Source organism: Peromyscus californicus, unplaced genomic scaffold (assembly GCF_007827085.1).
Source record: "Peromyscus californicus insignis strain IS unplaced genomic scaffold, ASM782708v3 Scaffold_4__1_contigs__length_199733344, whole genome shotgun sequence".
Taxonomy (NCBI): Eukaryota; Metazoa; Chordata; class Mammalia; order Rodentia; family Cricetidae; genus Peromyscus; species Peromyscus californicus.
Genome location: NW_026294562.1, coordinates 94,196,251 through 94,221,703, shown reverse-complemented (window position 1 = coordinate 94,221,703; position 25,453 = coordinate 94,196,251). Strand labels below are relative to the sequence as shown.

Sequence of the window (25,453 nt, the reverse complement as noted above, 5' to 3'; positions counted from 1 at the left end):
GCACAATAGGTTAACAGTCACAAGCCAATCTTGCATTTGAGCAAATGCAATACACCTAAACAGAAACTCATCAACAGGTATTGACTGTCTGGTGTCTACTAGCTAACCCAGCCACTCCATCATCATACGTGTTTTCTTCTGGGTATGGTTTCCCCCCACAGCACAGCAAACCACCTAAAATGCCACAATGTCTGCTGAAATTAAGCCACCTTTCTATTTTTGGACTGTGGCTATCATCTAAGAAACCACATGACTGCTTTTCTACTATCAGCTCCATCCCTACACCACAAAGCCTGAACATACCCTGAGATGATGGAAAGTCATCATCAAGTAGATCAACATGGCAGTTCAACCTGTTTTCTAGGATTCCTATTAAAAAGAGTAAAAGGCTCAAGAGGGTACAATGACAAGCATACAAACCTATCATTCCACCTGCCTCTGATAAACAAGGATGGCTAGGTAACCAGACAAGGAAATACCCTATGCCCCAGGAGGAAGCCACTTGCCTGCCTTGTTGTTTTCATCTTCTGGAATAACATCAACTCCTCCCAGCTAGGGCCTCTCCCCAGTCACTATAATCCCATGATGTATTTGTGACATGGATGGGCTTTGTTAAGGAAATGTCCAGGGCTGGTGTTACATAGAAATGGTGAGTTATGTCCCAATTAGAAAGCCACACAGAGCAATAAAGCAAAGAGCAATCTCTGCCTGACATTTCTGAATCTTTAAAACCAGGTAGAGATAGGTAAGGAATGCAAGAGGCTTGCTCACCTGATCTCTCAGCAGTGTTGGAAGGTGAAAGAAAAGTACTTACGAGATACTAGGGCTCTCAAGGCTATAATAAAGATTTATTAAGTCAGGTGTTAGTGACACATGCTTTAATCCCAGCACTCAGGGGGCAAAGGCAGAACTGTGAGTTTGATGCCAGCCTGGTCTACATAGAGAGTTCCAGGACAGCCAGGGCTGTTACACAGAGAAATCCTGTCTCAAAAAAAAACCACCCCCCAAATAAAGAAAAAGATTTATTCAGAATACTCCTTTAATACAAGCAAAAATATATGTTACTAAGATTCTAACTTGATAGTAGGAAGCCAACCTTTTTTATCTAGTTTCTGAAGTATATGGCTCTATATTTAGTTGGAAATACAGAATACAAAGTATAGAATACAGAACTCAGGGTCTTGAATTATAGCACAATTCTTAACAAAATTCTACCACAAAGTGTGGGGGCAGGGGTACCAATGCCCCTGATATGTCAAGTCCAATTTTTCTATCAGTTAGGTCACCAGAAGGTGCCTATTAGCTTAGCTCCTTATACAGTGATTTTTGACAAGTTACAGTTTTATACAATACATTTGAATTTTATTGGAAGTCTGCACAGGAGAACTATAAGAAACTAATAATGCATAAGCATCTATTGTAAAACTGGCAAAACTGCTGTAGCTATAACTATAAAACCAACAATACAAAATTAATAAAAAAAAATTACTCAACAGGTAAAAGTGTTTACTCTGCAAGCCTGACAACCCAGAATGCACAATGGATGAAGAAAAACTGTCCACTGATCTCCATGTCATATGCACACCCACATACTCTCACATACACCAATGCTAAACAAAGTGAAAATCAAAAAGAATTACATCCAATATATCACTAACATTACCTTAGCTATCCATATAAATTTCCTTACAATATGAAACTTAAAGAAAAGAAAAACCTTGATCTGCTCTGAGACTCAAACCTCCAAGGACTTGCAGTCAGAGTGGAAGGCTGCTGGAAGCCTCAGACATGAGCAAGACTAGAACACTGTGCACACTTCCTTCATGCCAATTACCTGTTACTCTGTTATTAATAAGGTTAAGGTTTCTTTTACCAGTCATCTTGTATGCAGAGCATTGTTCCCATGCATTAAATTATGCTAATTCATTTAATACTCTAAAACAATCCCATGAGGTAAGTGTTACCAATTCTATTTATTTTAACAAGCAAGAAAACCAAAGCCCAAAGTATAGTTAGCAAAAGCAGGAGCCAGAATTCAAACTGGGTCTAACTTCAAAATCCCCCTTCTAGATACTATCCCATCGAAAGTACAGTGGGTGTTGCTTTTACTGGGTCTTCTAAAGCCAGCCACTTCAATTCCTCTTCTGAAAGGATGGACTATAAATCCAAGGAAATAAGGCATGCAAAAATGTTTCATATGCTTTAAGGTTTGCTTATGCAAAAATGTTTCATATGTTGTATTGATATATAAATAATAGCTACTACCCTCCTGGAAAAGATGAACATAGCAGAGCTAATGTACCACTTTACATACATGTGTGCACATGCACATGTACATGCATGCACATACACAAACATTATGAGGAAATGAGCTCCAAACACAGCTTAACTTGTTTCCCAGCATTGAAACTCACAAAGTCATTAAAGAGAGTGTCAGTCACTCTTAAACAGATGTGTTTGACATTCAGTGAGAAATCATCCCACTTGTAATGCTCCCCTGGGCACAGACTCCAGTTTACTTCACCACTGAGGAGATGCTGGTTCAGCTAAGAGGACTTCTTTTCTCCCAGCTCTCTTTTCATCAATCTTCTTCAGTAACGACCACTCTCAGAGTATTTCAAGAGATGCTATCTTTTGTTTCATTTTGTTTTCTTTTATGATGCCGAGGGTTGAAGCCAAGGTCTTGTACATGCTAAGGAGGTGATCTGCCTCTGAGTTACATCCCTAGCCTCAAAAAATACAATCTTTGAAAGGAGTAACTGCCACTTTCAAGTTTTCACGGCTTAGCTAATGACATGATTCTGATCAAAGTTCTCCCAAACTCTGCAGCTACAATATGTGCCTTTACTGGACACTTGATGGTTACTACCCTAGCAGACAGGTATGCCTTCCCTGGTTGTTAGGTCTCAAAGAAACTGGGACAAATGGCTTATTGAGGTGCCTATTTAACATATCAAAGCAGATACTGGCCTCCAGTCTCTCTCAGCAGGGCCAATCAATACCTGTGACAGAGTCTTGGCTCCTCTCAGCACTTCTCATCTGACCCCTTACCCCAAATCACTCCAGGCCTAAGCTTCCCTTCCCTTCCCCTAGCTCCTCTGGTTCCTATATAACCTCAGCCATTTTGGCTACGCAGTCTCTTGCTCCTCTTGTCCTCCTGGTCTCCTGGCTCACTCCTGGCCTCATAGCCCCTTCTCTCCTCTCTCTTCTCTTCCTCTCTTGCTCTCTCCCCTCCTCTCTTCTCTCATGGCCTGGTTCAGTCTGGACCCTTCCAGATGCCTCTGGCTGTTTTCTCCCTCATATCTACAATAAACCCCAACTATACATAGGGGCAATCATATCCTCATTTTTTCCATTCATTTCATTTCATTTTCATTTTCATAGAGACAAAGCTAAAAACCAGGTAAGTTCAGAAAAGAAGTCATTCCCTCCAGTCTTGAGCCTTGGGGGTTTCCCAGAAGTTTAAGAGGCAAGTGTTTCAACAGTAGGAAAATGCTGGGAGCTGTCTCATTCAGTGCCCACCCATCCAAATCCAGTAAGCAGTATATACAGCACAGAAGAAACTCTTCCAAAGAGGGGCAAACAAGACAAACGCCAATCAACATGCACCTTCTGCAAAGGGATCCCTGGGGGGCAAAGCATGAGCAGTGGGCTTGCTGGCCAATACCCCTGACTCCGCTTCAGTGATCAAGTCTCTCTGCTAAGGGGATCCTGTTCCTCCTACATATCCCAGTTCTCCTTCTTATTAATCCTTCACCCTTTTTTGCTTCCCCAACACAAACCAGGAGACAGCAACATCTTGGGGCACAACAAGCTCAATGGTATTTGAGTTTTCTCACCTTGTCTTTTCTTGCTCACTGATCAAGACTTCAAATTCCTCACCACAACACACGCCATCCCCTGCCCTAAAATACACTAGGCTACCTACAGCTCTCTCTTTCTGGCAACCTTAATACCTACTACTGTTTGAAACCCTGGTCTATATTAGTCATCATACAGTAACCCTTGGACCTTAGCACTCAAGACTATATATCTTGTCCTTAGGCAAACCAGTGGATCAGCAAACATATCTTGAAAGTGTTTTAGAGAATTCTTCTGAAATGTCACTGGTTAAAAAAGTACGATGCCGGCCAGGCGGTGGTGGCGCACGCCTTTAATCCCAGCACTCGGGAGGCAGAGGCAGGCGGATCTCCGTGAGTTCGAGGCCAGCCTGGTCTACAGAGCGAGATCCAGGAAAGGTGCAAAGCTACACAGAGAAACCCTGTCTCGGAAAAAAAAAACAACAAAAAACAAAAACAACAACAACAACAAAAAAAGTATGATGCCTGGAATTTGCCTCAAAAATCTGGTAATGGAGGGGTAAACCCACATAGGAACAAAGCCAGCTAGCCCGGTGCTGATAGTAATTGATGCTGAATAGTGGTTATAGGGCTATTCATCTTCAACTCTACTTCTGGGTATGCTTGACATTTCCCATAATACAACGTTTAAAAAATAAAACCACTTAAGTCAAAAATTAAAGAGGAGCAGTGCCAAAGGTCACCCAGGGGTGACTTTCACAAAATGAAAACTATAATTTTACAATGGATATATCGGGCTGGTCTACTTTAAGCAGTAACCAAATTTAACAGCAGTATCTAGATTTATATGCCTATGATCCTCTGCACTGCTTATAAAGGGGTCCCCTCCAGAATGTCTAGCCTAGTTCTAGCCTATATATCTAATTTACAGTTCACAGAAAATATACAGGAGAGACAACCTAAACAATACTCCAAAGAAACAACCAGATAAATCCCTTAATTACCAACTGAATTCCTGTCGGAAAATAAAAAGGAATGTCTAACACCCCTAATAAAACACAAAATCCACTTTTCCACAGAGTCCTGTATGTTTCTATAAATGATCCCTGAACATAATATTTCATTCATGTTCAAACCTGTGGCAAGTCCTGCATACTCAGCCTGCTCTAGGACTCACCTGCTGTGGGATGGTCTTTCTGTATGCTGTGAATATGTGTTGCTACCATTGGTTAATAAAGAAGCTGCTCTGGCCTATGGCAAGACAGGTTATAGCCAGGCAGGAAATCCAAGCAAAGATACAGGGAGAAGAAAGGCGGAGTTGGGGGAGACGCTGAGAGCCTCCCGGAGAACAAGATGTAATGGAACACAGGTAATGCCACGAAACACGTGGCAATATATAGATTAATAGAAATGGGTTAATTTAAAATGTAACAGCTAGCTAGCAATAAGCCTGAGCCATAGACCAAACAGTCTGTAATTAATATAAGCTTCTGTGTGTTTATTTGGGACCGAGTGGCTGTGGGACACAGGAAAACTTCTGGCTACACTCACTTCCTCTGTTCCCTGCCCCACTTTACCTGTGACTTTACCAGCAATCACCTGGTTTACTGCAACAACTAAAACCAACCTCAAGCTTCAACAGATTCTTCAGATCTACTCTATGCCCTTCTTTGCACATCATTCTTGTTACCTCCACAGTTCCACAGTACTTTCCCAGCTTTCCAGAACGGATGACATCTGACATGGCACCCCACTCAGCACAGCACTCATTGGCAGGAATCACAGTGCAGTAAGGCACACACTTCTCGGTTCTTCCTAGTCTTCTTATTAGACTAAGAAGAAAGCTTCTATTTACTGTGTCACCTCCAAACACCTGATGTGCCCCCAACTCTTGCATATGTGTGCATGGTATATGTATGTGTGTGAGTGGATATGTATGAAGGTGTACTTGTACACATGCATATATAGATAGGACTGAGTCTTCCTTAATCACTCTCCACTTTATTCACCAAGGCAGGGTCGGTCTCTCTCTCTCTCTCTCTCTCTCTCTCTCTCACTCACTCACTCTCTGGTTTTTCAAGACAGGATTTCTCTGTGTAACAGTCCCAGCTATCCTGGAACTCGTCTTGCTTTGTAGACCAGGCTGGCCTCACACTCACTGAGATCTACCTGCCTCTGCCTCCCAAGTGCTGGGACTAAACTAGCTTTTCTTTTCTTTTTCTTTTTTTTTTTTTTGAGACAAATTAGACTGGCACTGTGGCACTCCCCCTGACTCTGCTTCTGCCTCCCAAGTGTTAGGATTACATGCTTAGGCCACAACACCTGGCTCTTTATTAGTCCCTGAAGAAGACACATTTGTTCATGTTTTATTGCTGCTCCTATGCCAAAGTCACACCCTTTCTGGATCCTAATGCTTTCTGGGACTTTGGCTCACTCACTCTGCCACTATGTCACTAATGTCAATACCCACCTATGGGCCACCTCAGCCAGAATGAGACCATTCAACCACATCTAACTTAAAGAAGCAGCTTTGTGTCACAATATCTAGGTCTCCGGCATTCATACAGTTGCATCTAGGAATTCGCTCTAAAGTTTTTCCAAGAGGGCAGATGTGATTATCCCCAAACACACAGAAAAAGAATATGGTAATACCATATCCAGGATAATAGAAAATAAAGAGTCTTCAAAATTGGGAAAACTTGTGTATAATTGTCAATCTGCTGCCTTTACTATTTGTATTGGATGTGTTTGTTTCTTTGTAAGTGTTGCAAAATTTTTTAAAATTAATTTATTTTACATCCCAGTCACAGTTTCACAAAAATGTTTATAATGGCTATGGTAAATCGTAAGTAGAAGATATACTATGAGAACTTGAATGTGGGGCCTCAACTCATTAAAAAAAAAGAAAGAGTAAAACGAAGTTTATCAATTTTATGTAAAGAATCAATTTAACAGGAGAAAGGAGGAAAAAAATACCATCAACACATTTGGCCCAGACCTGATATATTTGTGTAAATTCTTAACAAATCTACAAGGGACCAATTAGAAAAGTGAACAACATATTTAAGCATAAAATTCTCCAAAGAATAAAAGAAATTGGCAGTAAACATAAAAAATGTTCAATTCTGCTAGTAATGACAGAAACCTAAATAAAGTGTCAGAAAGCAGTCCCTTTTCAGAGGAGAGAGAGATGGCTCAGCCGCCACAAACTCCAATGCTTTCTGGACTCTACGGGCACTTCAAACATATACCCATAATAAAATATAAAATTCTTTTAAAAGAGAAATTCTTTTTCACCTATCAGATTGGCAAAGATTAAAAACTTGCTAATAACATATTGGCAAAGGTATAGTGGAAACAAGTGCTTTCCTATACCACTCATGAGAATTAAGCTGATGCAACTTCTCTGGAAAGCAGTTTAGCAATATTTATTAACATTTTTAAATTAGTATACCCTTTAATCAGCAAATCTTCCCTTCTAGGAATTTAGCCTAAGGGAACACAAGTATTAGAACACTGATACAAAGACGCTGAATGCTCCCACTTCCTACAGCAGGGGAAACCGATAACAACTTAAAGGTCAATCCTTAGGGGCTTGGTTAAGTAAATTATGAGAGTCCATCTAAAAAGGCATAATGCTACTGTCCGGAGGGAAGTACTAACATAGGAAAACATTCTTGGTAAAGTACAAGTGAGATATTTTTTAGTAGAGAGTGGTTTTTTTCTTGTAAAACATATAATTCAAAAATTTCAATTACTCATTAATTGAACATTGATGTACAATTCAGTGGCATCATATCACATCATAAAGTTGTACAAACATCACCACTATTTCCCCCAGAAACATTCAACACCAAGCACTAACTTCCTATTTGTCACCTCTCTCCTAACTCTAGGTGAGTAATGCTCTTTCTGTCTATTATTTTGCCATATCATTTGCTGGTGTTATGCTATGTAAACAGAATCACTAAAAAACAAGACCCTGTCCTTACATCTTTAAAATAAAAAAATAAATAAAACTTTTAAAAAGGGAGCAAGTAGAGAAGAGAAGCCCCCAACCTCTCCTCAAAGGAAAGGGCAAGCCCAAGAACGCTTCAGACAAAGAAGAGAGGGTAGATTTGTGCCCTGACTCAAGTGTCTCACCTGAAGCCTCTGGTGTCGAAACAGAAAGAAGGTGATGGCATCTGGAGCCATGCTGCCTGAGAGAAAGTCTCACAAGTAAAAAAACCTGACCTCTGTGGGAAGCACCCCTATGGCTGGGTCAGTGAAACCCTCTTAGCTGGTGTTCTCAACCTTTTCAACAGCCAACTGTAGACTTTGCCCTTGAAATTCAACTCCTGGGCTGGAGATAATCTCCCTGTGTAAACTTGGCTAATAGACAGAGCACACACATGCTCAGCCTGCTTGCAGCACCTGAGCCAGCCCAGTCAACCAAGTGCCTGTGCTCAAGGGCAGGCAGGAAACCTTTCCTGACAGAAATGTCAGCCGTCCTAATGAAATAAAGGGCACAGGATGGGCATGTTCCGAAAATCAGACAAGCGGCAATTTAGAGACACACCACCTGAAACCTCTCCTGGGGATGATTTAGACACCATGAGAAAAGTGACTAGAAGAGCACAACTTTTACCAGTCTCTGTCGGTGTTACAGGGCAAACCTGTCAAAAACTTCTGAAAGTTAGACTTGTACACATGAAATTCCAGGCTAGTCAAAGAGAATAAGCCACTGCATCTCAACCACCAAGCCTCTTAAACAGTGCTTCTCAGAGTGAGGGTCCAAAACAACCACTGCTGCCATCATCATCACCACCACACACCACACCACCATCACCACCACCACCACCACACACACCACTACCACCACCATATACCACCACTTCCACCATCACACACACCACTACCACCACCTCCACACACACTACTATGACCACCATCAGCACACATCACCAACACCGATACCATATATAAGACCACCACACACCACTACCACCACTACCACATACAGCATCAGCACCAGCACCATCCCACACCATCACCATCATATACTACCACACCACCAGCACCAACAATAACTACCGCAGGCATATCTATAAACTTGTCCAAAACACAAACTCTCAGCCCCACTTTGGCTTTAGTGAACTGAAAACAAGCTCTCTGGGTGCGTTTGGTGTATGTTCAAATCTCAGAACCTCGATCAAAGGCTCCTAAGAGCTCTGTAAGGGGAGTTTAGACTGCCCCTGGACTTCCCTGACTTTCTACTACTCTAAATCAATTTTGACAGACATGATAATACATCTAATGAGATGGGCAAGATCTCTGTCACTCCAGCTGTGTCTTCTACATGGCCTCATAGGCTGCTTTTCCACAAACAGATTCCAAAGATGCTCTTTGCTGCTTTTAGAGCATTGATTCCGTGGCTCTTGGTGGTCCAGCTCTTCAAATTCTGACCTTAGGCCATTTTCTCAGCCTCATCCTGGAACTCATCTATGCATCTCTGCTCTAGGTGGATGAGTATTAAATTTTTGTTCAATGAATTGGTGTTAAACACAATCTGAAAATAAAAACCACCCTCACACAAGCCGCATATCTTTCCTTCAGAAGTAAGACATCAGATAGGGATGAGAAGTAGGATGGTAGAATCCATTACTTACAAAAGAAACTCCTCTGAGTCTCAGAAATCTATGCTTACCTGAAACTCACTCTCATCCTGCTCTGTCCCTCACAAACTGTTCCATCCCAGCTTGTTGGCTAGGTGAAACATGGATCACATGAACTCCCAGGAGTAAAAGCTCAGAAGCACCCACACATGCCTTCACTTCTGAACCCTGCACCTTAAGCCAGGTAGGTTCAGTCCCTTCAGAAAAAGAAGTATCTACAAATTCAATGTAGTCAATGTTCAATTTCCAAGAAGTCAAAGTTGTGACCTGATAAATTTCTTTCTTCAAACATTTCCAACGAACTCAGAGACTTGAAAAGACTATAAACTACAGAATAAAGGCTTATTTATTGCAACTACTACTTTACTGATAAATTATTTTTTCTAAAAACCAAATTCCATCTTCTTACTATAAAAATCCAAGAAGTCACAACTGAAAATAATGTGAGGAAAGCATATACTGCAGCATTACATAAATTAGGTATGGTGGTATGTGCCTGTAATCTCAGCACTCCAGAAGTAGAAAAAAGAACAGCAGCTGTCCAAGGTCACCCTCAAGTAAACATCAAGTTTGAGACCAAGGAGGGAGGGACAGAGGGAGGGAGGGAGAGAGTGAGTGCAGCTGATCAGGACAGATGGATCAATGGTTAAGAGTGTGTACTGCTCTTGATGGGCAGTGATGGTGCACACCTTTAATCCCAGCACTTGGGAGACACAGGCAGGCAAATCTTTGTGAGTTCGAGGCCAGCCTGGTCTATAGATTGAGTTCCAGGACAGCGGGGGCTACACGCAGAGAAACCCTTTCTCAAAAACAAAACAAAACAAAAGAGTATGTACTGTTCTTGCAGAAGATCCAAGTTCTGTTCCCAGATCCTAAATTGACAGTTCTCAACTCCAGCTCCAGGGAATCTGATGACTTCTTCCGGCCTCCAAGGGCACCTGCCCTCAAGTGTACATATATATATATATATATATATATATATATATATATATATATACACACACACACACACACACACACACACACACAACATACCCATGAATTAAAAATATAGGGGGTGAGAGAGGGAAAAAAGAGAAAGGTAATTCAGTTTATTTGTGTTCCAGCCTTGCCATACATCCCAACCCCCTGCCTCATTTTTCATTCTGATTGACAGTCTTGGTAGTTAACATTGTAATCATTTCAGAACAAGTTGAAAATACTCCATTCAACTCCACAAACACTCAAAAAACTTCCAATGGATTGAAAGGAGAACATAAGTCATCAATAAAACATAACAACTCATTAAATGTTTCAGGTAACTGAGAGGAAGCACATTTTTGGTATGTCAATCAGAATGGGGGTGTAGAGAGAGCACATGCTTTGGTTCACATAGACTTAGATCCAGAGTTTAAGCGAGTTAGTGTCTTTGAGTTCCTGAAGACATCAGGGTATCATAAATTCACTCAGAGATTGTCATGAGGGTTTACTAAAATGACAAAATTACAAATAAAAGTGCATGGTACAATAATACATCTACTAATGAAATAACATAGACCTAAAAATCTTCAGAAAATTGTGAACACATATTGTTTGATCCCAAGAATGTATCCACTCAACTTCTGCTAGCTGAGCCTGGTGATGTCCATCCCTACTCCAGACTGCTTCTTTTTCTCCTTACTCTTTTTCTTGATTCCTCTTCATTAGATTCAATGCTGCTCTTAGCTAGCCATCTCTGTCAAATTTACACCTCACTCCAAAGTGGGTGACAGATCTAGAATGTGTACCTCTCACGTTGGGTTTTCAAGTCCTGACAATGGCCATCAGGTTCAATCTCAACTGGCCTCAGCCAACATCTTACAGTCTGAATCACTTTGTCCTATACTCCAACCACAGTTACTCAGCACATGAAGTTATCTCCACCTCTGGGTTTTGTCTTTGCTGTTCCTTACTTTAGGAAGGTACTTCTCCAAGTCTGCATATTCCTGGCTTCTCCTTACCTTGGAGATCACAGCTCAAACCTCATTCTCTAAGAAGTCTTTTCGAACCTCTCCAGTCCATATTACCCTCTCTCAAATCATTATCCTCTCCTCTGCAGCAGCACTGCCTTTATCCCATGTATTGATCTGGTCACTTATTTACCGAATCCTCTCTACAGTAAGCTCCATGAAAAAGGCTTTTGCTATCTTTGTTATCTCTACATCCCTAACATACAGGATAGCAGGTAGAACAAAATGGATACTCAGTAAATATTTATTAAGGCTGGAGGGAGGGTTTAGTGGGTTAAAGCACCTACCATACAAGTGTGAGAACCTGAATTCAAATCCCCAAAACACATATAAAAAGTCAGATGTGGAAGTGTGCGCCTGTAATCCAAGTGTTCCTTATACCAAGTCAGGAGGTGGAGACAGGAGAATCCCCAGAAGTTTCTGGGCCAGTTAGCCTGGCATATGCAGGGGCATAGAAGACACTGACTCAACTAACACATTCTCATATTCTCTCTGTCTGTCTGAGTCTGTGTGTGTCTTTCTGTCTCTGTCTCTGTCTGTCTGTCTGTCTCTCTCTCTCACACACACACACACACACAAATCCACATAAAGATTAAATAAATAGCTGTTAAATGAATGAAGCATGGTGGCACACACCTACAATCCCAGCACTGGAGAGGCTCAGACAGGAGAATCTCAAGTTCCATATTAGTAAAACCTTGTCTCAAGTAAATACTTATTAAATAAATAAATAAGTAAATTCCATTTCTGAAATGTGAGGCAGAGGTGCAGCCACCCACCCTCTTCTTTCTTGTGACTAATAATTAACAGTAGTGGATGGCCCCTAAGGAAGAGATGTGGATGAGGAAGATAAAAGGCTGAATATCAACCCTGGGAAACATCAACAAATAAAGTCACCCCAGCTCCCCCACTGAAAAACATTAAATGCTGCTAGGGGCTCAGGAAGTTCCTAAGTGCTCTAGTCCCCAGAGTTTTCTGCCTTAAACTTCCAGTGAGCCGCATCAACTTCTGACCTTAAGTTTTGCAGCTGAAAGCAAGTCTAGACAGTACAGCTTTTGAAACTCACCAAGATTTGCCCAACAGTTGTAGGTTATGAGATAAAGAGAGGGGGGAGCTATTAAAATTCCACTAAATGTAACTCAAATGCAACAAAAATTCCCAGTTGTTTTCTTCTTAACCTGATCCCTACCCACTTTGGGCACTAATTTAGAATTAATCAAACCCTTCTTCCCCCACTATACTCACAGCTGGCTCTCCCAGGAATTGTAAGAATAACAGCTGGGCAGCAACAGCCCTGGGCAGCAATGAATACTCATACAATGTTGCCCAGTTCATTCAGGTTTGAACCCACAGAGTGAGTAATAGGCAGGGAAGGAGGTGGGATGGAAAGAGGCAAAGAAAATGAGGCAGTTCTGTACTTTCTACCTAGAATTCAAAGCCTTAATCCTCTGAACAGAGCAGCTGAGTTAGTCAAGCCAAGGCTGCAAACCAAGGTCACTGCCACTGCCAAGACCATGTCAACTATTCTAGGTACTTTCCTGTCACTCTCACACATCCACTTCTTTACAACTTCCAGGGTCAGTCATATTCTTGAATTTCTTTTCTCCATCTGCATTCCTTTGTCAAAATCTATACGCACATGGCTCTGACCCACTTGTTCTCAATCCTCTGAAAATGAGTTCCATGTGTGGCTCCAACACCCCACAGGCTTCATCTTTTAATTATTCCAGCAGAACAAGGTAGGTCTTGAGTAACTAATAAACTAAATGGAGAAGGGAGAAAGTCTGGTGTTAAATTTGTGCCAAAGAAACTTTCTGCCAACAAGGAGTAGGGGGCATAATTTTGCTGAGTAAGACTGAGGTTCTGAGAATACTATGGGCCACTGGACACTGAGCCTAGCCTCTGAGAGCCTTCAGAAGTAACTGTAGAATATTTGGCCCTGCTCTGCAAAGTCTGGTCTTCTAAAGGGGAAAAAACCACCTTAAATTAAAAGTGGTCTTATTTAAAAAGAACATCTGTGAGGCACCTACTCCCAGGGACTCCCCATTCTGCTCCCCTGCCTGAATTCAGCAGACCCATAAATTGGCACTGTTAAGATGACCTTTCCAGGCAATATTTCAGCAAGAGATAACAACAAAGCTGAGAGCTTTGGTAGCACTCGGAGGAGATTTGCGGGACTTAAAACACACTGCTAAATTTGGCAGCAAAAGTTCCTGTTTCTTACAGCTGGAAAAGGAAATCTCTTTATAATTACAGTGTAGATAAGGGGCTATTCTTTTTTTTTTTTTTTAGACATAGATTAGAACCTCCCTATCCAGACTCCCACTCCCCTGAGAGTAGTCAGTGCTGGGCAAGTGGCACCTAGGGATGGAATCAAGAAATTTTTTGGGAAGGAAAAGTACCAGGGCTTGTCCTGATGCTACTTACTGTCTCAGTCATAGCTACTTGCCCAGATATCTGGCACTTTTCAATTCCTAGATCTCACTGCCTCTGTCTCTACTCTCCATTCATCTCCCATCAGCTCTCCCCTTTCCCATCCTGCTCCTTCATACAGGGCCATGGCATGTCCCCACCCTAATGTCATACACGTGCTAGCCCTCACAGAGGCCTCTCAGCCAGTTCTTTGGTTCGGCCAGATTCCCCCATCTGACATATTTGGTTGGTTTGATTTGAAGGAGTGTCTTACAATATAGCCAGGCTAGCTTCAAACCCCTACCTCAGCCTTCCAAATATTGAGATTACATGTTCCACCACCCACTATACCCTGTTTTGGTTTATATATTTCTCTTTTCTTAAGACAGGGTCTCTGTGTAGCCCCGGCTGGCCTGGAATTTGCTCTGTAGATAAGGCTGGTCTCAAACTCACAGAGAGCTGCCTGCTTATGTTTCCCCAATGATGGCACTTAAAGGCTTGCACCACCACACCAGACTATGCAAAAGCAAAGTACAAAAATTCTGATCTGTTGCTCATCAGGGGACTCTTAAAACTGCCCATGATGTAAAGGAAGGGGATATCACAAAACCTGCTGATTAGCCACATATATTGCTTAGAGTAATAAATACAAAAATAGCTAACATTTTATTCAGCAACAAGGTAGGACTAGCTATGCTTTTACATGTAGGCTTCACTATAAACTCTCAGATAAGTCTTTTACTGCCTCAGTTTGAGAGAAGAGAGGGACTATGGACAAGCTAGGCAAGGTAGCACTAAAAACCATGAATGTGGCTAAATTACCAGGTACTTGGAATTCAGTATGACTGGAGTCCATGTTCCAACCACCGCTCTGGTTGTATGGCTTTTTCTCTAATATGCTTTGTCTTCAGTCACCAACTGGTCATTCAAACTCTGACAGAGAGTCCTTCAGACAATATTGCAGTTTTTCCTTTCTCTAGAGGAGTGATTGCAATATTATTCAGTCTTCAGAGCAAATCAAAAGTCAGTGCCTTAAACACCTACTGATGAAATACTACCTGCAGCACCAAGTAAACTCACGTCTTTCTTACTAACAGGCTTCCTTACTAACTAACTTTCTTACTGGCAGGCTTCCAGCTTACTCTTTGTAATTTCTGCAAGCACCTATGCACCTTTTGCACCTGAGAACAAGAGTCCCGTCTCCAAGTTTTAGGAACTAAGTAAAAATGCTTCCTAGAATCCAGTTGATTGGCTTAAAAGTTATTCAAATACTTCAAAAGTACAAACTATACATATGTTGGTCATTTGAGGAAATAAAACGTATACTTTATTCCATAGAATTTCAGAGAACTTAGCTGGAAAGCCAGCACTGGCACTTAACAATTCAGAATGTCAATGAGAACTCTTAATTCATCCTTTCTGCTTTCTAGAAGAGGAAACTGAGAGACAGCTATCAGATAGGGCCAGTACTAAAACTCAGATATGCTAACTACCAGGCCAAAGCATTCTCCTGCCATGTGTCAGTGGAAATGATCATAAGGAGAGGTCACTGACAGCAACAGCTGATATTTATTGCCAGCATATGTGGGGCCAGAACTATAACACTTTCAAAAATGCTTTGAGATGAGTAAGATTACCCCAACTTACTTGTGAATATAGAGATAACCTTCTGGAAGTCCGAAGACAGTAAGAAGAGTCAGACTACAACCCCACTCCTCTCCTGTACCCCCCATCTCATCTTATCCCCCACGCTGTACCACTCTATTTCCTCACCCCACTCCAACTCCCCAATTTATACCACTCTCACCCCAAACTGGCTGCAAAGGCTCCCCTACAAGCTGGGTTTGGTAGAATACATGGATTAGTATTTGGAGAGGTAAAGAGGGCTGGGCTGAAGCCTGTGTCAGCAAGACAACAGGGAGGGCAGGCTGCAAAGGGACTTCAATAGGAAGTCAAGGAATACCTCAGGGGCCCTGCCTGGGCTGGCCAGCAGAAAGGGGATGGGCAATAAGTAGTTCTAGAAAGATCATTCCTGTATAACAAGCAGGAAGGGTTCCACCAGAGCTGCTTTAAGACAGAACCACATGCTGACTATCTAATAGTCACCAATGAGCACACTCTCCATAGGTTTACTTGCTTTTAAAATGTCCTACAGAGGACAGGAAGATGGCTGAGCAGGTAAGAGTGTTTTCTACACAAGGAGGAGGACCTGAGTTCAAATCCTAGAATCTACATAAAGAGTCAAGCATGCCGGGTGGTGGTGGCACACGCCTTTAATCCCAGCACTCGGGAGGCAGAGCCAGGCGGATCTCTGTGAGTTCGAGGCCAGCCTGGGCTACCAAGTGAGTTCCAGGAGAGGCGCAAAGCTACACAGAGAAACCCTGTCTCGAAAAACCAAAAAAAAAAAAAAAAAAGAGTCAAGCATGGTTGCATGTCTGTTAACATAGCACTGTGGGTAAACAGGGAGAAGACAGGAGGATCATCCTGTAACAAGGGAATAAGGCAGGGGGCTTCAGAGATGGCTCAACAGTTAAGAGGGCTTGCTGCTCTAGCAGAAGATCTGAATTCGGTTCCAAGAACCCATATAGGACAACTCATAGAGAATCCAATGCCCTCTTCTGATTTCTGAGGGTACCTGCACTCACATGCACATACATATACACTCACACAAATAATTAAAAATAAAATAAACCTTTAAAGGAGGGTGGAATAAGGCAGAGTGATAGAGCAAGACACCCAGCCTCCTCTTTTGGCCTTCATATAGTATGCATGCATACCTGCACATACACACAGACATACGGACACACACACACACACACAGACACACACACACACACACACACACACACCAAGCTTAATTGTCTGACTGGGGAGGTGACTCAGCTGATAGAGAGCTTGCCTAACTGTGATGTATGAAGCCCTGGGTTTGATCTCCAATACCACATAAAACCAGCCACGGTGATATATGCCTATAATTCCAGCACTCTAGAGGGAGAGAAAGGAAGATCACAGGATCAAGGTCAACTTTGGCCTCAACATAGTGAGTTCAAGACATGCCCAGGTTACAAGAGTCCATGCCTCAAACAAACAAACAAAAACAAATGTCAGAACTTCATGAGGTAGGCTATGTTTCAAGACACAGGTAAGCACACTAAAATTTAGTTCCTTCAATAAATCTAGAATTCTAAAGTGGCTGACTTCATGGTAGCTTTTCCCAATGTTTTCTTTCCTATACCCCTCCCCATCTCAGCATTCAACAATTGCAAAGAAGCTTTATGAAAAGTTTAGAAGCCCCACCCTCCTCATATATACCATCTTCTCCTTGGCTTTAAATCCTACTCCAGGAGTAGCATCCTCTTCCCTTTTCCCAGCCTGTGAGTTCCAGATGGCAATCAACCCTACTTCTAAACCCCCAAAACTTCAGGTCTGGGATTCTCTCTAAATCACACCAGCAGAAGCTCACATTGTAGGAGGAGGTACAGCAGGGAGGAAATCGGAATAATAAAACATCAACGTAAGTCCCACAACTCATACCTTTTTGGATCCTCCCTAGCTCTTAGCCCATATAATCTGTGTTCCCTGACTTAATGGGTAAACTGACCAAGAAGAGGTACTATCAGGCACCAGAGATACCTCTGAGCCCAGGAGCAAGTGAAAAAGTGTATTGACCCAATGTCAGGTGCTAGGTCCCTCAGAAGCAGGCTTGTCTTCTGGAAAAAAATTATATATATATGGACTCCAACATACATACATATACACACACACACAGAGACACACAGACACACACACACACACACACACACACAGACTGCAACAGGAAGTCATGGAAGACCTCAGAGGCCCTACCTGGGCTGGCCAGTAGAAATAGGTCAGGCAATAAGAAGTTCCTGCATAACAAGCAGGAAGGTTCCACCAGAGCTGTTTTAAGCTAGAACCACATGCTCACTGAGCAACACACACACACACACACACACACACAATTATATATGATAAATATAGCATAACATACATATAAAGACCTCCTAGGCCAGTCTTTCTCTTAACCTACGGCTGCTGCTGAGAACTACTCTTTTCTCAGCCCCCTTGTTCAGGGTCTATTGCTTCCAGATCTTTCTCCCATAACCCTCATTTTATCTCCTTTTTTTCATATTCAAACAGTCCTCAAACAGTCCCAAAGGCAATTTCCAATTCACAGATAAACCTTCAGCCACAGCAGGCTCACAGAAGAAGAAACTGAAGTGGTTTCAGAGAAGTCCATAGAAACAAATCCATCTTGATTGAAGCAGCTTCCTACCCTAATTGCATGCAATTCGCCCTTTTACAGGGACAGTCTCAGAGAAGCCCAAACATTCAGTCACTTAATAGTTTCAACAGGCCCCACAACAGTGTATTCATTATATTTCATTATATCAGAGCCAAAAAAAAAAAAAAGTAAGAGAAGGGATCATTATAGAAACTCTTCAATACAGTAGTCTAGACTCATTGAACACCTCCTCTCCCCTCAAAAAGCAAAACAAAACAAACAACAACAAAAAAACACATAGACATTTTCTAGGGCCCTAGGCTAGAAACAGACTCCAGGATTTCTCTAATCAACTCAGTGTTACATAGAATGTCAACACACTCCTCTAAGACAGACACTACTTACTCAAACAGAGGATCACTGTGCCATCCCTCTAGCAGAAAGAGATGCCTCTCTCTCCCTTCCTCTAACAGAAGTCACATTAATGCAAGTTTCCCCACAGGCTTTAAAGAGAAATCTGCCTATTATATTATGCCAGATGGCCAGTGCCCCCCACCCCCACCCCAGCCTCTTCATGCTCTCTAAGCCATGGTCCCTCTAACTCAAAGAACTCAATTATCTGCAGCTTCTTCCCCAACCCCCAAGCCAATATAGAGGCACAGAAGGAAAGTCGAGCCAGGTTCTAGGAGGCTGCTGCCTAGCCTCATAACTGTGTTACCTTTGCTTGGCTACCTTAGCAAATTCTCTTGGATGCAACAGTGGAAATCTGGACTTGCTAGGATGATGATAGCTCACAGCCCAGTTCCCAGCAGGTACTCAGGCCCACTTCCCTCAGGAGTCAGTCCACCTGCTCAAAGAGGTTCTTAGTATCAGATGCAGTAGAAGCAGGGCATGCCTCTCCTAGTTGCAGGTCAGCAGTGAGTCCATGATACTTGGAGTCTGAGACCTCCTCAAAGCTGTTCTCCCAGCCCAGGGAAAGGGACAGGCCAGCACAACTAAAAATGCCCTTGGTCTTGTTCTCCTAAGATTTCCAACTTTCAACTTTTTTGGTGACTGATTATTCTTTTTGAAGATTAGGAGCCCTGAGGGAAAGTGTACAGGAAGGGGAGCAGAGGAAGGGGGAGAGAGAGAGAGGAGAACAGGAACGTTATTTTTTAATCTTAAGGAATATAAAGAAATCCAATTTGTTACTCAGCTCTGAGAAGCTGAACGACTGGGAAGAAAGGACCAGCTGCAATACAATCTAAGCTGTGCACAACTTCTTCCGCCTGAGAGGCCACAATGATGTGTCCAATCTAAACTGTTCACAACTTCTCCTTCAAGCCTAAGAGGCCACCGAGGAGAGCTGCACTGTTTGATTCAAGGAAAAAGAACCTGTTCTGTGCCTGCTCTCCCCAGATGCCACTCCAAGTCATGGCTTGCAGGTATTACCTTGTCTTATGATAGAAGTTGAGGGTATGGGTGGGGTACCTAGTTTGCCATACACCCTATAGGTTCACTGAAGACAGAGGACAGATCTAGGACACCCTTGCTTGGAGTTTCCTCTCCCCTTCTACAACATTCCTTGGCACAATTCCAGGACATATCAAGTATCTACCCTGGAATTCCCACTTCCTTGTTTTTCTTTTTGGTTTTCCCCTGGGCTATGGCCTTATGAGTTACTTAAAAAGATGCCTGCCTCCTAAGAGGCTTTCCAAGCAATAACACTTCCTACCAGTTATAAGCCTACCTTTCAAACCCAGAGCTGAGGAGACTGGCCCCTCTGCCCACTCAAGACAGTTTCCCCAGAGAAGCCCAGCAGGACCAGGGCCTGTCTTACAGACATTAAAATGTGTGGTGCCACCACTGCGCAGAGCTGTGAACACTGGAAAAGGAAAAGGTCTTTTGGGACTCCTCTCTAAACTAAAATATGAGTTGTGTAATCCACAGGAAGCTTTGTCTCTAAAGTGTCTCTGAAGGATCATTTCTGAGGCTCAAAGTCTACCATGAGCATCACCCAAAGAAAGCACCTTTTATTTCCTTAAACACCTCAAAGAAGACTTGTGAGGTTTTTCTCACTGCGATTTACAAATGCATCTGAGTAGAAGGTGCATTATAAATGAGGAAACCAGAAGAAAGAGGCAAAGTGACTTTCCAGAGAAGTCAAGTCAATCCTCAAGCTTCATTCTCTATCATATTACATTGTTTGTTGATTTGTTTACAACTAACTGCTTTCATGAAAAACATTCTATTTGCTTCCTCTCAATAGTACTACATAGTTATTATCATTATTTCTATCTCACAGATAATAACCTGAAGTTTCTATTGGTTAAGGGACTTCCCAGCAAGCAGCAGAACCTCACATCTGGCTCAGACATCTGTTGCTCACAACTCCACCTTTAATCCCAACCCACAAGCCATATTCCCCCAAGCAAAGAATCCCTAGAGTGTTGTAGAAGGAGCAATTAGCTTTGGAAATAGCCTATCTGAGGTCCAGGGGCCATGCAGTTCAAACTGGCAAACCCTCAGGCCCCAATACTGATACATACAGTGTTGCATACACAGACTCAGGCCACCAGAACCAGAGTTAGAGCCAGTGCTTGTACTGGCAAGCTGACCCGAAGTTAATCAGAAGGTCCCCTTATTGTTTGCTAGGATACAAAAGGCACACTGTTCAGAAAGTTCAAGAAGGAAAAACCAAAGAGCCAGGAACAACAGCTGTTCCCTGGCCCCACTGAGAAACCAAAAGCTTCCACAAAGTTCCCTGAGGCCAGGAGTAAGCTGAAGATATAACATGGCTGAAGTGGAAGTATATCTCTTGAGGGGTTTCCTGCAGGGAGGGCCTGTAGCACTTCCCTCCCCCTAACATTACAGATGGTCCAGCTACTTCATCACCTATAAAATGACCTTTCTGGGAGGGTTTCCTTTCCTAGACCCTACTAAGTTCACCACATAACACTCCTTTCCACATCTGTAGGTCAGAACAAGTTTTTTCCTGAAATTTAGGACAAGGCATGCACTGTGTGCCCTGGGATTTGGTTAAAATATGAACCAAAGTGATCACCCAGCATAAGTATAGTCCCTCATGTTTCTAGTTCCTAGCAGCTGTGGTGCTCTGCAACATCTGGATTAGACAGATATTTGCAAGTCCCCAGACCCCAAGAAAGTTCCCTCTTCTACAACTCAAGAAAATCTGTAATGAGCATCATTAAGGGGAGGGGGCAGTTTCCTGTTTCTAAAGCTACTTCATAAAAGAGTGAAGGCTCCAGCTCAGATACTGCCTACTGCCATGATAATCTGTCTCCCTGTCCTGTTAACTGCTCCAGAGGGACTTGGAACTCAATGCAGGCTCCTCACTGAGCTTCATTATTAGCTAGTTTGATTGCTGTTGTTACAGGAAAGACATAGCAGCACGGAAACAAGGGGAGAGACAGCACCAAGTAGAACCAACCAAGCTGCTCAAAAGTTTCCATGTAAGAACTACAACAGTATTGGAGCGATGAGAACTCATTTTCCTACAAAAGAGCCTTCCTGTGAAAATATCCGGTGGCTTTGTGCTAAATAAAAGCAGAGTGGAGCCTAAACATTTACGATTCAGCCAGAGTGCGATTAGCTAGATTTGCAAAGTCAAGAAAATTGGCTGTTTCCCTCCTCCTCCCGAAGCTAATAAAATCCAACTGTTGGAGCATGACATCATTTTCGACCCCCAAAGCCTGAGTGAAGAGCACAGACACCAGCCTGCCACAAACAGCCCAAGACTCAGAGCAAGAGGCTCAGAGGTGCCCTTACCTGGTAGTCAGGGTGATTTCTTGCCCACTCCATTCTCAGCAGAGACTGGCTCACACACACCACAGTCGCTTAGGGAGCCCAGGGCCCCCCAGATCCACGGCTTAAGCTCCAGTACCTGCTGCGAGCTTCTCACAAGCTCCTTCCTCTGACCTTTCAAGACACTCCTTCCAGCCAAGTGAGCAGAGCTAGCACAGCTAGCCAGTCAGGCTGGTTGTCATGGAGACCTCTTCTTAGCCTGTACACAGGCTTGCTCACTCAACTAGGCGCTCTCCCTCAACCCGGAACCCTGAGAGTGAGCTAGCACGCGCACGCATGTACGTGCTCGTACTTACACATATTCCCTGAGTTCTAGATGGCCTTGAAACAGCACTGTCTTTTGATCAGCTCAGTTTATGCATGCATTCCACTCCTCCTACCTCCCTTTCAGTCAACCAGGAGCCCAGGACTGTTCCTGGGAACTTGCTTCAACAACCCAGAGGGGAGAAGGGCGAGGACAGTGAGTGGACTTGTTTCCCTCCCCTCTAGTGTCTCAGTTTTTATAACTCGGAAGAATCCCTGCCAAGGGGGAGGGAGTTAGCTGAAGGCTTGGAGGGGAAGCAAGTTCTTCCTCTCGATCCTGCAGCAGTAGCTGAATGAGAAGGAGGGACCCTGGTGCATGTTGCCTCAACTTGTTTGTTCGGCTTGGGATTTTCCGGCAGCAATTGGGGCGGAAACACCGCTCCCGTACCAGAAGCTGGCCTGTACTGGCCTCTCAGGTTACCTTGTTGCCTGTTCAGGTCGTGGAGATGGCTTTAACGAGTATAGGGTCCCATGGTACTAGTGCCAGAGCCTAAGCAGTCTCTTGTCTTCCTGCAATGGAGAAGAAACAAACTAGATCAGGACTAGGAGGAACTCTGGGCAAGTCTATAGTCACAGCCAGGGCATCAAACACAATGCAAACAAGCCTCCTCTATGCCCAACACAAGACAAGTCCAAGTCTCCAGTGAGGAGCTGTACAGTGCCAACACAGTACCTGATACAGAAGGCCCTTTTAGTATCCCATCCCCCATGTATACTCTTGCTTGGACACTACTTAACACTGTCTTAGATAACTATTGTGTTTGATCCTCTTAACTGTTTGAAACACACTGGTCAGATAGGTTTGCTACCATTTTACAGATGGGATCATCGAGGCCCACAGAAATCAGATGCCTGACCCATGGTTATACAACTAGTCAGAAAAAGAACTAAGAGTAGAGACCAGTCAAGGGTCTCCTAAGGTTACAGGCTTTGCTATAAAGTACACTGAAGCCTCATCTTGGAAACCAGGTAGTTTTCTGATAACATATTATGGGCTTCCAGGGGAAAGTGGAGACTCTTCTGAGTCCTGGTAAGGTAAATCTGCCACCATTCTAGCCTAAAGACTCAATGACAGAGAGCTTCTATGACATCCAGAATATCTGCTGCAAATCGGAGAGAAAATTCCCTGCCCTACCACCACATGCTACCTTACATCTTCCCAAAATAACCTCCCAAATCCTGGTTCATTTGTTATATCTCCAACGAAGTAAGTCTGAAAAGTTAGGACTGGTATTATTATACTAATTCAAAACATTTTAAAGAATATCTAAAGCAAAGGTAAAATTATTTGTTCCCATTTACTGAACCAGAAAATAACAGATCCATAAACAATATCCACGCCTTTCAACTCTCCAGCATACATTAAGCAGAACAGTTGCCAAGAACACCAAGAGCAGGAATCACAAGACCTCGGCAATGTCTAACCTCATCACCAACTGGCCACCTGCCACTGAGCCAGCTTCCTGACCTTCTAGTTTCTACACATATATCTTATCACTGGGGTGGTGGGATGGGAGGTACCAAGATGCTATTCTTACCAAAACACCTCAAATCTGGCACTCAGCTAAGAACTTCACTCATCCCTTGAACTGGTTGGTACCTCTCTGCCACCACATAGTAAATATATTTTCAAGTAGAATTATTTGGAAATGGTTAATGGATTGCATGTGGGAAGGCAAGGAGGATGATGAGGATGAGGGCAATGATGCTCAAGGAGGACATTTTCCAATGTTGCTCCTCAAAATAATGCTAGGGAGATCCTGATGGAATTCTTAATGTTCATCCCTTGTGATTTAGATTCACATTCAGTATACTACAAAATTCTCAAAACCAGATTTTGGTTGACTTGTATATAAATCATAAATACATGCTGAAGATAATATAGGAAACATGTCACAAAACCAAAGAAGAAATGGCAGGCTCCTACAGATCCTAAGTGGTCATGAGCCCCAGAATCGCAAATTTTCAAAAGATAAGCATCACTAAATCTCAGCTTCTCTCTCCTCTTACACACTACAAGCACCACTCTGCCTTTCCTCTGAACCCAAAGAATGCATGCTTGCCTTGTCTCCAAACCCAGATGAGGCAAGCCCACCCCTTTCTACAATGAGATAAAATGCATGGTATAATAATACCAACTAAAATGTATTGGGACCCTACTCCATGCCAGGCATACTTTTAAACAGCTCTAGTCAGACTACCAAAACTGAAACAGAGTCAGTCACTAAGGTAATCCAAACTTTAAAAGCCCTCTAAGACCAGACACACCACGCAAGCCATGCTCCCCCTAGTGGCACACTGGAGTTATAGAGGTTCTTTGGTGTCTTGCCCTCAGAAGGAAGAGACAAAGTTAGTGCCTAAATGTGGGGAGACCAGAACCCTTGCTTCAGTGATGCTGTCACATATAAGCTCCTGGAACTGAACAGAAGCAAGACCAGCTAACTTCCTCTGCTGTCTCTGCAGGACTGGATCCAGATAGAGCCAGCCTGAATTTTCCTGAAGGAGGGGGATTTTACAGACCCACATTTTCCGCCAGGCATGGTGGATCAGGCTTGTAATACCAGCTACTCAGGAGGCTAATGTAAGAGGACCACAATGTCAAGACCTGCCTGGGCTACAGAGCAAATCCAAGGCCAGTCTGGGCAATTCATTGAAATCTTGTCTCAAAATAAAAAATAAGGGCTATAGGGCTGGGAGAGATGGCTCAGTGGTTAAGAGCTTTTGCAGAGGAACTAGGTTTGGTTCCCAGCACCCATGTGATGGCTTACAACCATCCACAACTACAGTTCTAGGAGATCTGATATCCTCTTCTGATGTCTATGGGCACCAGGCACACATATTTTATACAAACATACACACAGGCAAAATGCTAATACTAATAATAAATGCTAATCCTAAAATAAAATAAATCTTTAAAAAAATTAAAATAAGGGTCAGTAAGATGGTTCAGTAGGTAATGGCATTTTCCACCAAACCTAACAACCTAAGTTAAATCCCTGGGATCCATACGGTGGAAAGAGAGAACTGACTTCTGAAGTTGTCCTTTGACCTCCATATGCACATCATGACATGCACTTACCCATAAACATACCCCCCTACAAATAAAAAAAAATGCAATATCTTCAATAAAATATAAATAAAAAATAAATAAGGAAAGAGAAAGAAAGAAAGGAAGGAAGAAGGAAAGTAAGTACGTGAGTGTTTGGGAGAAAGCATTGGCCAGACACACAAAAGGCTCTAGATTTAACC

At 42.8% G+C, this 25,453-nt stretch overlaps 1 protein-coding gene across 5 annotated transcripts in view; it reads right to left on the bottom strand.

The window, feature by feature from the left end:
• Positions 1 to 25,453, bottom strand: part of Dennd2b (DENN domain containing 2B) — a 202,199-nt gene that overhangs the window by 84,752 nt on the left and 91,994 nt on the right. For 2 of the 5 annotated variants that reach the window (XM_052763470.1, XM_052763471.1), the window contains one exon: positions 22,626 to 22,714. The exons of 2 other annotated variants lie outside the window; for them this stretch is intronic. The gene's annotated coding sequence lies outside the window, so the exon portion shown is untranslated. Of the gene's footprint in view, positions 1 to 21,865; positions 22,183 to 22,625; positions 22,715 to 25,453 lie in introns of those variants that run through there. One more of the 5 variants, XM_052763469.1, reaches the window with a different exon arrangement.